Source organism: Moschus berezovskii, chromosome X (assembly GCF_049115385.1).
Source record: "Moschus berezovskii isolate FMDL1 chromosome X, NW_MosBer_1.0, whole genome shotgun sequence".
In the NCBI taxonomy this organism is placed as follows: domain Eukaryota; kingdom Metazoa; phylum Chordata; class Mammalia; order Artiodactyla; family Moschidae; genus Moschus; species Moschus berezovskii.
The window spans coordinates 92,419,292-92,432,825 of NC_142488.1; positions in this window are offsets into that span (position 1 = coordinate 92,419,292).

The window sequence follows — 13,534 nt, forward strand, 5'->3', positions numbered from 1 at the left end:
TTGAAATAAATATATATGTTTATAAAAGTATATAGCCCACAACCATTCTGGTGTTTTATTAGACAATTTGGATGGAGGTTTGCTTACTCCTGGTATAGCTTACATTTTGGTTTTATGGATAATATGTTGGAAGTCCAGACAGGAAAGGTGATGTATAGGACAGAAAAATCATTGCTAACATGCAGTTTGGTTTCACTGAGGTTACATTGCAATTCTGGCTTTGCTGCTTATATTGTTTTGTGATCTTGGGCAAGGTACTTAAACCCTTCACTTTGTTTTCCTTATTTTTAAAATGGGAACCCTATGTCAACAGGATTTTGTGAACATTCCTGCTATAATGAATGTAATGTTCTTATCACGGAGCCAGACATCTGATAAGGAAAGTGTTAGCTGCTCAGTCGTGTCTGACTGTTTGTGACTCCATGGACTGTAGCCTGCCAGGCTCCTCTGTCCATGGAATTCTCCAGGCAAGCATACTGGAGTGGGTTGCCATGCCCTCCTCCAGGGGATCTTCTTGACCCAGGAATTGAACCTGAGTCCCTTATATCTCCTGCATTGGCAGGTGGGTTCTTTAACACTAGTGCCACCTGGGAAGCCCAGATATTTTATTAAAAGCCTTATAAATATTAATTGTTATTCCTGTTGGTCAACATTAGCCAATAACTTAAGGCCAGAGCCAAGATTATAGTTTGGGTCTCCTGATTTGCGGATATGCTTTCTAGCTCAGGCCCTACTTCCAGAGACCTGAGTAAATGCCATACATTTCCCTCTCTAAACCTCCCCAAATGAGTTCAATCAGAAATTCTTCTGAGAGAAATATCAGTTTCTCCAGTTGTAAGTTGGGAAATATGAAGACACTATCTTTCTAGCAGTTCATGTATCTTATTAGAGAATAAATCTCATTTAATCACTTATTCCTGTAGCTGGATCATGAAGGATGGTCACTATTTACCTTATAAATCTCAGTTTATTCTAGCAAATCAGGACTAAAATATAAATTCCTTAATTTCATAAGGGTTAATCATAAAATACCTATACCAATATATCATTTAGCAGTAAAAGTTCACAGCAGAATTTTTACTAAATTGGGGAAAAAGGCAAATACTTTATCATTGGTCCTATTAAACATTACCCTGGAGGTCCCAGTGAATACAGCAAGATAAGAAAAATAAATACACATTATTAAAAATAGAGCAGAAAGGAGAAAACAAATCTCTCTGCACAGAAAAACCCAATAAAAATCTATGATTAAACTCTTAGAACAAAAGGGAGAAAACTTGCAGGGGGACAAGGTATGAAAGAGTAGTGGCATAGATTGTGTGAAGTTAATTAACTCTTTTTTCCTTTCTCCATCGTAATAGAATCATAGACACAAGTCTTCCCTAATATATTTCTTCTTAGCCTTTCTTACAATTAAGGGTGCCAATGAGACTAAGTTCTCATCAGTGGAATATGAGTATAGGTGTGGTGTGACATTTACTGGTTAAGGCATTACAATAAGTCAGGTACCTCTTTCATTCTTTTTCCATCTCATTTGAACTGGATTGTGGACTTACTCATGATCTATTAATAGTTTGATCACCAGGAAGATAAAGAGCTCTTTAGCATGGTGCAATATATGTGCCTCTTTTCAGAGTAGAAAATTTAAATGCCAAAAAATTTAGCATTACAAAGGCCATCAGTAATATTGAAATATAATTATAAAAATAATGCAATTGAAATAACTAATGTGGTAATATGTATGCTTCAACCACAATGTATTAATTAGATCTTATAAGTGGTATAATGAAAACATTCTTTCCAAAGTAAAAAGAAGTATGTGATATTTCAAGATATCTCTAACAATAATAATGTGCTTTGAAATTATGTGAACTTTGTGACAAAAACCACAGGTACACTGGCCACTACTGTGGTTTGTGGCTCACATTTGTAAATGAACAAAATGCTAAATTTTGGTTGGAGGCTGGTAAAGTTATAGATGAATTTTTTCATAAACAAATGTATAGGCTCTCAGAATTTTATCCTTAAATATCCTTGAAGTTTTTCTGACTCCAGGTTAAAAATTCTGCCTTTCCAGTAAAACGGAATGGAAAAGACCTTGATATCTAAATACTTACATGGAAGAGAGGTGGCCACTGACCTAAAATTCTTATTGCAGATGATTAAGTGACTAGAAATAAATTTCTGTCTTCTTTAAGAATTATATTTATTTTGAGAATATTTACTAAGCAGCCTGGCTGTATTAGTCTGATCAGACTGCCATAACAACACCACAAACTGATTGGCTTAAACAAGAGAAACTTTTTTTTCTCACGGTTTTGAAGGCTAGAGGTCTGTGATCAAGGTGCTGGCAAATCACATTTCTATTGAAATCTTTCTTCCTAGTTGAAGCCTTTGTGCCATGTGCTCTCATGCCTTTTTCTCTCGTGCATACTTGTGTGTGGGAAGAGCCACTGAGCTCTTAGGTATCTCTTCTTATAAGAACACTAATCTTATCAGAAAAGGCCCCCACTCTGGCCACCTCATTTAGCCTTAATTACTTCCTTAGTCCATATTTAGCCACACAGTCGAGACAGGCCTTCATCATATGAATGGGAAGAACACATACATCCTGTCCATAATACTAGCCTTATTCCAAGTCATACAGAAATTGGTAGCACTAGTTGGGATGCTGCAGGTTATATTCTCCAGGAAGAAGACAGAGTTCATCATTGTTTTTGTTGTTTAGTCACTAAGTTGTGTCTGAATCTTTGAGACCCCATGGACTGGAGAACACGAGGTTTTCCTGTCCTTCACTATCTCTCAGTTTGCTCAAATTCATGTCCATTGAGTTGGTGATGCCATCTAACCAGCTCATCCTCTGCCGGCCCCTTCTCTTTTTGCCTTCAGTCTTTCCCAGCATCAGGGTCTTTTCCAATGAGTCAGCTTTTTGCATCAGGTGGCCAAGGTATTGGACCTTCAGCTTCAGCAACAGTCCTTCCAATGAATATTCAGGGTTGATTTCCTTTAGAATTGGCAGATTTGATCCCCTTGCAGTCCAAGGGACTCTCAAGAGTCTTCTCCAGCACCCCAATTCAAAAGCATCAATTCTTCAGTGCTCAGCCTTATTTATGGTCCAATTCTCAGTTCTGTACATGACTACTGGAAAAACCATAGCTTTGATTATATGGACCTTTGTCAGCAAAGTGATGTCTCTGCTTTTTAAATACTGTTTAGGTTTGTCATAGCTTTCCTTCCTAGGAGCAAGCTTCTTTTAATTCCATGGCTGCAGTCACTGTCTGCAGTGATTTTTGGAGCCCAAGAAAATAAAATCTGTCACTGTTTCCATTTTTTCCCCATCTATTTGCCATGAAGTGATGGGACCAGATGCCATGATCTTAGTTTTTTATGAATGTTTAGTTTCAACATACACAATGTTTATTAGGGAGTGCCTTTGCAACTGATGCAATGAAATGGATGGGCCTTCACACAACCACCTCAATCAGTCATTGGATATGGGCCAGACATCTCTCTACAACTAAGACTGTCTTTGAAACGTCTGAAAACTGAAGGCTTTCTACTAACTGGACAACTAGAATCTGGAAAAAGAAGTCCTTTCTTGAAGAGGAATATGTATGATACACTTTCATGTCCAACACAATCTACTTCTAATGCTGCCAAAATCTACTTTTTCATATTAGGTCCAAGAAAGAGATCCTCCAGAGTCCTCCACTATCCATTCTACATTTATCCTCTCTTCAGCTGGTCTCTGTACCTCACTTGGTAACATGACTGAGACCCTCATCCCTGACAAGTCTTGAGCACTTCTTTGGCCAAGGTTACTGTGTATGTCCATTCCCCATCAAAATTGGTCAAAGGAATATCAAAAAGCACCATGTGGATTGTTTCTTTGGGGCCAAGCATATTAACCTAACTTCCACTGTGTAACATTTCTTCCTCCTCCTAATAGAGAGGGTTCAACTGCCCTTGTTTAGATGGCGTGATAGTCTGAACCTATATTTTGGCCACCTGTACGGCATGTGGGATCTTAATTCCCTGACCAGAGATCAAACCTGTGACCCCTGCATTGGAAAGCAGAGCCTTAACCACTGGACCACCAGGGAAGTCCCCTGAATCCATTTTTTTAATGTTTGACTGCTAGTATCGTTTAAGCCTCACTTCTCCCTATTCCTCTTATGTACCACATCTGGGCAAACTTACAAGAAACCTAGGTGTTCCTTCCTTTGGTACTGATAGGTTCAAATTACATGGGTCCCTGCATACACAAAAGAATCTCCATACCCTACTTACCATAAAAATCTCAAGCCAGTTTTATTTCTCTGATCTCTGAAGTGATTTTGGGTGAGCAAAAGAATCTGACTCTTCTGAAAAATCCTTACCATGTAAGCAACAAGACTTTCACACTTTGTGTGTTTGCCAGTCTTGACGTCTGAAACAAATTTTGAGCAGGGGTTCATTCTATGTCTGCAGGATGGCCATAACAGATAGTGATTCCTCTTCTTGCTTGTTATACACTGAACAAAAGAATCCTGAAGTGTCCAGGCAATGGGATTCTTGTTGGTTTTCATGGGAGAAATGCTTTCTGTTTGGAGATCATGGTCTGCAACCCTAGAGAGCCCAGAGTTGTAGGAACAGGATGAAAAATTTCTGCCTCTGGCCTGCCTTTGGCACAAGACTACAACATCAGCTCTTCCCTGGATCTCCACTCTGCTAGAATGTCCCCCAGTTTTGGACTTACCAGCTTCCACAATCATGTGATCCAGTTCCATAAAATCAAACAATGAATCTCATATACATTATATATTTTGCTCATTTCCTGCTGAGGCCTCACTAGAATCAGCTTAATGTCCATCTTTCTGGATTTCATCATACAACTCTTCCAGCCTCTACCCATTACCCAGTTTCAAAGCCACTTCCACATTTTAAGGTATTTGCTATAGCCCCATTTCTCACTAACAAAACATGTCTTAGACTGCTAAATGTCATCAATTGGGTGTCTTACACAACAGAAATTAATTTTGTCATAATTTTAGAGGCCAGAAGTCCCAGATCAAAGTACAGTAGGAATGAAAACTAGTAAATATTAGCATCCTGGCTTATAGATAGCCACCTTCTCACTCTGTCCTGACACAGCCTCTGTGTGTGTGTGTTTGTGTAGAAATAGAGAGATATCTCCTTCTTCTTCTTGTAAAGCCTCAAATCCTGTGTGATTAGGACCTCATTCTTATAGTTCATTTTTTGCTCAATTGCAATCTAAAAGCTCTATCTCCATACATAGTCACATGGTGGATTAGGGTTTTAGCATATAAAGTTTGGAGGGATACATTCAGTCCATAGCAGTGATCTTGTGGCATTTAAAATGTTAATTACTTCTGGATTCTAAATAAGAAGACTTCAGGATGAAAAAGTCTTTAAGAAAAAAAGCTAATTACTATCTACAATAACCAGAACATGGAAGTAACCTAAATGTCTATCAACAGAGGAATGGATAAAGAACGTGTATACACACACACACACACAAAATGAAATATTACTCATCCATAATAAAGAATGAAATAATGTTATTTGCAGCAACATGGATGGATCTAGAGATTTTCATACTAAGCAAAGTAAGTCAGAAAGACAAATGCCATACATCACTTATACGTGTTATCTAATGGTATCAATGAACTTATTTTAAAAACAGAAATACAGCCAGAGATGTCAAAAACAAATTTATGTATGGTTACTAGGGGGAAGTGGGGAAGGGGAGGATAAATTGGGAGACTGTGATATATATATATTATATATAAAAGAGATAACTCATAAGGGCCTACTGTATAGCACAGGGAACTTGTCTGAATACTTTGTAATGACTTATATGGGAAAATGATCTAAAAAAGAGTGGATATATGTATATGTATAACTGATTCACTTTGCTCTACAGCAGAAGCTACATAACATTTTGAATCAGCTATACTCCAATACAAATTTTTTAAAAGCTCATTTAGTCTCCTTAGATAGAAAATGGTAGAATAAAGTCTTAAAAGCCGGTTCTTCCATAAAAACAACTAATAAACTGGTAAATTCTGTCAAAATCAATTTTACCAAACTCTGGAAAGTCATTAATATATGTGTACCTAGCATTGGAGCATCAAATATATAACACAATTATTAGCAGAACTAAAGGGAGATATTGACAGTAACACAATAATTGTATCAGACTTTTACACCTCACTAACATCAATGGATAGATCATCCAGACAGAAATTCATCATAAAAACTTTAAATGAAACACTAGATTCATTCTTTTACAAGTGGCTGACCAGTTTTCCCAGCACCACTTGTTAAAGAGACTGTCTTTTCTCCATTTTATATTCTTGCCTCCTTTGTCAAAGATAAGGTATCCATAGGTGCGTGGATTTATCTCTGGGCTTTCTATTTTGTTCCATTGATCTATATTTCTGTCTTTATGCCAGTACCATACTGTCTTGATGACTGTGGCTTTGTAGTAGAGCCTGAAGTCCGGCAGGTTAATTCCCCCAGTTCCATTTTTCTTCCAGAAGATTGCTTTGGCTATTCGAGGTTTTTTGTATTTCCATACAAATTGTGAGATTATTTGTTCTAGTTCTGTGACAAATATCATTGGTAGCTTGATAGGGATTGCATTGAATGTATAAATTACTTTGGGTAGTATACTCATTTTTACAATATTTCTTCTTCCAATCCATGAACACGGTATATTTCTCCATCTATTAGTGTCCTCTTTGATTACTTTCAGTAGTGTTTTATAGTTATCTACGTACAAGTCTTTTGTTTCCTTAGGTAGATATATTCCTAAGTATTTAATTCTTTTCGTTGCAACAGTGAATGGAATAGTTTCCTTAATTTCAATTTCTATTTTCTCATTATTAGTGTATAGGAATGCAAGAGATTTCTGTGTGTTGATTTTATATCCTGCAACTTTACTGTAATCATTGATTAGCTCTAGTAGTTTTCTGGTAGAGTTTCTAGGGTTTTCTGTGTAGAGGATCATGTCATCAGCGAACAGTGAAAGTTTTACTTCTTCTTTTCCAATTTGTATTCCTTTTATGTCTTTTTCTGCTCTGATTGCTGTGGCCAAAACTTCCAGAACTATGTTGAATAGTAGTGGTGAGAGTGGGCACCCTTGTCTTGTTCCTGACTTTAGGGGAAATGTTTTCAGTTTTTCACCATTGAGGATAATGTTTGCTGTGGGTTTGTCATATATAGCTTTTATTATGTTGAGATATGTCCCTTCTATTCCCACTTTCTGGAGGGTTTTTATCATAAATGGATGTTGAATTTTGTCGAAGGCTTTCTCTGCATCTATTGAGATAATCATATGATTTTTATTTTTCAGTTTGTTAATGTGGTGTATTGGGGGCGGGAGGAGAAGGGGACAACCGAGATTGAGATGGCTGTATGGCATCACCGACTCTGTGGACATGAGTTTGAGTGAACTCCGGTAGTTGGTGATGGACAGGGGGGCCTGGCGTGCTGTGATTCATGGGGTCGCGGAGAGTCGGACACGACTGAGCGACTGAACTGAACTGAACTGAACTGAATGTGGTGTATTACGTTGATTGATTTGCGGATATTGAAGAATCCTTGCATTCCTGGAATAAAGCCCACTTGGTCATGATGTATGATCTTCTTAATATGTTGTTGGATTCTGATTGCTAGAATTTTGTTAAGGATTTTTGCATTTATGTTCATCAGTAATATTGGCCTGTAGTTTTCTTTTTTTGTGGGTTAATCCCAGGTTTTGGGATTAGGGTGATGGTGGCCTCATAGAATGAGTTTGGAAGTTTCCCTTCCTCAGCAATTTTCTGGAAGAGTTTGAGTAGAATAGGTGTTAGCTCTTCTCTAAATTTTTGGTAGAATTCGGCTGTGAAGCCGTCTGGACCTGGGCTTTTGTTTGCTGGAAGATTCCTGATTACAGCCTCTAGTTCCGTGCTTGTGATGGATCTGTTCAGATTTTCTATTTCTTCCTGGTTCAGTTTTGGAAAGTTGTACTTTTCTAGGAGTTTGTCCATTTGTTCCAGGTTATTCATTTTACTGCCATATAATTGCTGATAGTATTCTCTAATAATCCTTTGTATTTCTGTGTTGTCAGTTGTGATCTCTCCATTTTCATTTCTAATTTTATTGATTTGGTTCTTCTCCCTTTGTTTCTTGATAAGTCTGGCTAGTGGTTTGTCAATTTTATTTACCTTCTCAAAGAACCAGCTTTTGTCTTTGTTGATTTTTGCTATGGTCTCTTTTACAAAAATAAACTCAAAATGGATTAAAGAGCTAAATGTAAGACCAGAAACTATAAAACTCCTAGAGGAGAATGTAAGCAAAACACTCTCCGACATAAATCACAGCAGGATCCTCCAAGACCCACCTCCAAGAATATTGGAAATAAAAGCAAAAATAAATAAATGGGACCTAATTAAAATCAAAAGCTTCTGCACAGCAAAGGAAACTATAAGTAAGGTGAAAAGACAGCCTTCAGAATGGGAGAAAATAATAGCAAATGAAGCAACTGATAAAGGATTAATCTCCAAAATATACAAGCAGCTCTGGCAGCTCAATTCCAGAAAAATAAATGACCCAATCAAAAAATTGGCCAAAGAACTAAACAGACATTTCTCCAAAGAAGACATAAACATGGCTAACAAACACATGAAAAAATGCTCAACATCCCAAAACCACAATGAGATACCATTTCACACCAGTCAGAATGGCTGCTATCCAAAAGTCCACATGCAATAAATGCTGGAGAGGATGTGGAGAGAAAGGAACCCTCTTACACTGTTGATGGGAATGCAAACTAGTACAATCACTATGGAGAACAGTGTGGAGATTCCTCAAAAAACTGGAACTAGAACTGCCATATGATCCAGCAATCGCACTCCTGGGCATACACACCGAGGAAACCAGAATTGAAAGAGACACGTGTACTCCAATGTTCACTGCAGCACTGTTTATAATAGCCAGGACATGGAAGCAACCTAGAAGTCCATCTGCAGATGAATGGATAAGAAAGCTTTGGTACATATACACAATGGAGTATTATTCAGCCATTAAAAAGAATACATTTGAATCAGTTCTAATGAGGTGGATGAAACTGGAGCCTATAAGCCAGAAAGAAAAACACCAATACAGTATACTAACGCATATATATGGAATTTAGAAAGATGCAAATGATAACACTGTATACGAGACAGCAAAAGAGACACAGATGTATAGAACAGTCTTTGGGACTCTGTGGGAGAGGGTGAGGGTGGGATGATTTGGGAGAATGGCATTGAAACACGTATGTTGTCATATGTGAAACGAATCACTAGTTCAGGGTTGATGAATGTTATAGGATGCTTGGGGCTGGCGTGCGGGGATGACCCAGAGGGAGGATAAAGGAAGGCGGGAGGTGGGAGGGGGGTTCAGGAGGGGGAACTTATGTAAACCCAGGGTGAATTCATGTCAATGTATGGCAAAACCAACCAATATAATATTGTAAAATAATTTGCCTCCAATAAAAAATAAATTACTTTAAAAAAAATAAAAAATTAAAAAAAAAAAACACTAGAGCCAATGGTCATAATAGGTACATACAGAAAATTCCAAAATGTGCAGGCCCATATGACTTCACTGTCAAATTTTACCAATTTCTACAAAATAATTAAGATCAATTATTTTTGAACTCTTGGAATAATATAGAATAAAGAACACTTCCTAACTTATCCTATTAGGCCAATATTACCTTGATACCAAGGCCAGAAAAAGACATCACAAAAAAAGAAAAAAATACCAATGTCATTTATATAGATGCAAATATTCTCAACAAAACTCTAGTAAGCTGAATCTAGAAAATATGGAAAGTATTACACACCATACCCAAGGGAGATTTAACCCAGAAAAGCAAAGGTGGTTCAACATATAAAATTCAATCAATATAATACTTTATATTAATAGAATGAATAAAAACACAGAATCATCTCAATAATTGAAAGTGTTTGAAAAATTAAACACATTTTCATGATATAAGCAATCAACCAGGTAGGAATAAAAGGAAACTTCCTCAACATAACAAAGGACATTTATTAAGAACCCGGAGCTAATGCCATCGTCAATAGCGAGAAACTGGCAGCATCTCTCCCCAATCAGGGGAAAGACAAGGATGCCTAATCTCACCACTTATATTCAATATTTTACTGGTATTTACATCTAAAGGGATTAGGTGAGAAAAGGAAATAAATAAATTTCAAAAAAAAAATAAACTATCTCTGTTTGCAGATGAAACCCTAAAGAATCCACAGGATACCACTGGAACTAATAAAGGAGGTCAGCCATAAAGTAGGATATAAAGCAACATACAAAAATCAAGTGTATATCTACACTATATACTAGCAATAAGCAATATGAAAGAAAATTAAGAAAACAATTACATTTACAATAGCATCATAAAGATTAAAATATGTAGGAATAAACTTAGCTAAGAAAATGCAAGACTTGTACATTGAAACTATACAATGTTGTTGAAAGAAAGTAAAAAATACATAAATTAATAGAAAGTCACCCTGGGTTCATGGTTTAGAAGACTTAATATTAAGTTGGCATTACTCATCCATTATGATTCCACAGATTAAATGTAATTCTATCAAAATTCCAACCACCTTTTGTTATAGAAATGGAAAAACTGATCCTAAAATTCATCAGGAAGTACAAGGGATCCTGAGTAGCCAAAACATCTTGAAAAAGAACAGAGATTTAGAAATTACACATAAACCTATGTCAAGCTACAGTAATCATAGTAGTGTGGTACTGGTGTTGCTAGACATGTGGATCAGTGGAATAGAATTTGAGTCTAGAAATGAACCCATACATCTATGGTGACTTGATTTTTGGCAAGAGTCCCAAGACCATTCAATGAGAAATTATAGTCTGTTTGACACATGATGTTGTGACAACTGGATATTTGGATGCAAAAGAAAGAAGTTGAACCCTTACCTCACACTACATACAAAAATTAACTCCAAGTAGAAGAAGTTTTAATTAACTCAAAAAGAAAAATGTCTTTGAAGAAAAACGGCTTATTAAGACTTCCCTTAAACAGATGTCTTTTCACACCAGAGATATCTTCAAGAAAATTAGAGATACCAAGGGAACATTTCATGCAAAGATGGGCACGATAAAGGACAGAAATGGTATGGACCTAACAGCAGCAGAAGATCTTAAGAAGAGATGGCAAGGATATACAGAAGAACTATACAAAAAAGATCTTTATGACCCAGATAACCACGATGGTGTGATCACTCACCTAGAGCTAGACATCCTGGAACAGGAAGCCAAGTGGGCCTTAGGAAGCATCACTGCCAACAAAGCTAGTGGAGGTGATGGAATTCCAGTTGAGCTATTTCAAATCCTAAAAGGTGATGCTGTGAAAGTGCTACATTCAATATGCCAGCAAATTGGGAAAACTCAGCAGTGACCACAGGATTGGAAAAGGTCAGTTTTCATTCCAATCCCAAAGAAAGGCAATGCCAAAGAATGCTTGGACTACCACAAAATTGCACTCATCTGACTTGCTAGCAAAGTAATGCTCAAAACTCTCCAATCCAGGCTTCAACAGTATAAGAACGGTAAACTTGCAGATGTTCAAGTTGGATTTAGAAAAGGCAGAGGAACCAGAGATCAAATTGCCAACATCTGTTGGATCATCAAAAAAGCAAGAGAGTTTCAGAAAAAACACCTATTTCTTTATTGACTATGCCAAAGCCTTTGACTGTGTGGGTCACAAAAAACTGGAAAACTCTTCAAGAGATGATAATTCTTCAAGAATAACAGACCACCAGACCTGCCTCCTGACAAATCTGTATGGAGGTCAAGAAGCTACAGTTAGAACTGGACATGGAACAACAGACTGGTTCCAAATCAGAATAAGCATACATCAAGGCTGTATATTGTCACCTTGCTTATTTAACTTCTATGCAGAGTACATCATGTGAAATGCTGGGCTGGATGAAGCAGAAGCTGGAATCAAGATTGCCGGGAGAAATATCAATAACCTCAGATATGCGGATGACACCGCCCTTATGGCAGAAAGCAAAGAAGAACTAAAGAGCCTCTTGATGAAAGTGAAAGAGGAGATTGAAAGAGTTGGCTTAAAACTCAACATTCACAAAACTAAGATCATGGCACCCAGTCCCATCAGTTCAGTTCAATTCAGTTGCTCAGTCATGTCCGACTCTCCGCGACCCCATGAATCACAGCACACCAGGCCTCCCTGTCCATCACCAACTCCCAGAGTTCACTCAAACTCATGTCCACAGAGTCGGTGATGCCATCCAGCCATCTCATTCTCTGTCGTCCCCTTCTCCTGAAATTGAAGAAAGTAGGGAAAACCACTAGACCATTCAGATATGACCTAAATCAAATCCCTTATGATTATACAGTGGAAGTGAGAAATAGATTTAAGGGACTAGATCTGATAGATAGAGTGCCTGATGAACTCTGGATGGAGGTTTGTGACATTGTACAGGAGACAGGGACCAAAACCATCCCCATGGAAAAGAAATGCAAAAAAGCAAAATGGCTGTCTGAGGAGGCCCTACGAATAGCTATGAAAAGAAAAGAAGCAAAAAGCAAAGGAGAAAAGGAAAGATATAAGCATCTGAATGCAGAGTTCCAAAGAATAGCTAGGAGAGATAAGAAAGCCTTTCTCTGCGATCAGTGCAAAGAAATAGAGGAAAACAACAGAATAGGAAAAACAAGAGATCTTTTCAAGAAAATTAGAGATATCAAGGGAACATTTCATGCAAAGAAGGGCTCAATAAAGGACAGAAATGGTATGGACCTAACAGAAGCAGAAGATATTAAGAAGAGGTGGCAAGAATACACAGAAGAACTGTACAAAAAAGATTTTCACGACGAAGATAATCACAATGGCGTGATCACTCACCTGGAGCCAGACATCTTGGAATGTGAAGTCAAATGGGCCTTAGAGAGCATCACTACGAACAAAGCTAGTGGAGGTGATGGAATTCCAATTGAGCTATTTCAAATCCTGAAAGATGATGCTGTGAAAGTGCTGCACTCAATATGCCAGCAAATTGGGAAAACTCAGCAGTGGCCTCAGGACTGGAAAAGGTCAGACTTCATTCCAATCCCAAAGAAAGGCAATGCCAAAGAATGCTCAAACTACCCATCACTTCATGGCAAACAGATTGGGAAACAATGGAAACAGTGGGATGCTTTATTTTGGGGGGCTCGAAAATCACTGCACGTGGTGACTGCAGCCTTGAAATTAAAAGATGTTTGCTCTTTGGAAAAAAAAAAACTGTGACCAACCTAGACAGCATATTAAAAAGCAGAGACATTACTTTGCCGACAAATGTCCATCTAGTCAAAGCTATGGTTTTTCCAGTAGTCATGTATGGATGTGAGAGCTGGACTGTGAAGAAAGCTGATCACTGAAGAATTGATGCTTTTGAACTGTGGTGTTGGAGAAGACTCTTGAGAATCCCTTGGACTACAGGAATTTCCAACC